The sequence below is a fragment of the Dipodomys merriami genome, unplaced genomic scaffold, assembly GCF_024711535.1.
Source record: "Dipodomys merriami isolate MVZ:Mamm:240054 unplaced genomic scaffold, mDipMer1.0.p SCAF_1536, whole genome shotgun sequence".
Lineage (NCBI taxonomy): Eukaryota > Metazoa > Chordata > Mammalia > Rodentia > Heteromyidae > Dipodomys > Dipodomys merriami.
Genome location: NW_027202867.1, coordinates 89,754 through 90,591, shown reverse-complemented (window position 1 = coordinate 90,591; position 838 = coordinate 89,754).

Genomic DNA, 838 nt, shown 5'->3' with positions numbered 1-838 from the left:
GTGATGTTACATTGCATTAATGATATTAAAATATCAATATGAGGTCACAAAGTGATTGCAATGGCGCAATGGTGCAGTGGTCACAATGGGTTTCTGAAATCAACCTATATGCCACATTTGAGATAGAATGAAATCACAGAATAAGCAATCACATTGTCTCTATGACCTCACAATGAAAATGTGATGTCATAATGCTATGATGTCATTGTCATTTTGGGATGTCACATTGGGCTGATGGTATCCTAACAACAATGTGATCTCACTCTGTAGATGATGTCACAAAGCGTTTGTAATGGTACAATGGCATGTCTGATGTCAGTTGTCCTTTGTTCACAATGAGGATATGGTTACCCATAGGGATTGTGGCGTTACAAACACCATATGCTTTTTCATAGGTGCTAAGAGGTCACAACAGGTTTGGGATATCACAAGATGATCATGATATCACTGTGGCAATGTGATGACACAATGGGTTTGTGATGTCACAATGGTGATAAGGTCACACTTGGATAATGGTGTCACAAAGAATTTGTAGTATCACCACTACATGCCCAATTTCATTCTACTAGATCACAATGAAGATACAAGTTCACATAAGGAGCTAGAAGTCAGAAAGGCCATAAATTTTGTAAAATATTATGAGGAAATAATAGATTGGTGAAAATGCAAGGGGACAGAGATATTCCTTTGGCAATATGATGTTATCAATACATGAGATAGTATTGTTTTGAAGTCACAAATAATTGGTGATCCATACAGGTGATGAGGTCACATAGGTTTGTGATTTCACAATGGGATTGTGATGTCACAATCTCATGCCAGATATCTAATTGACAAA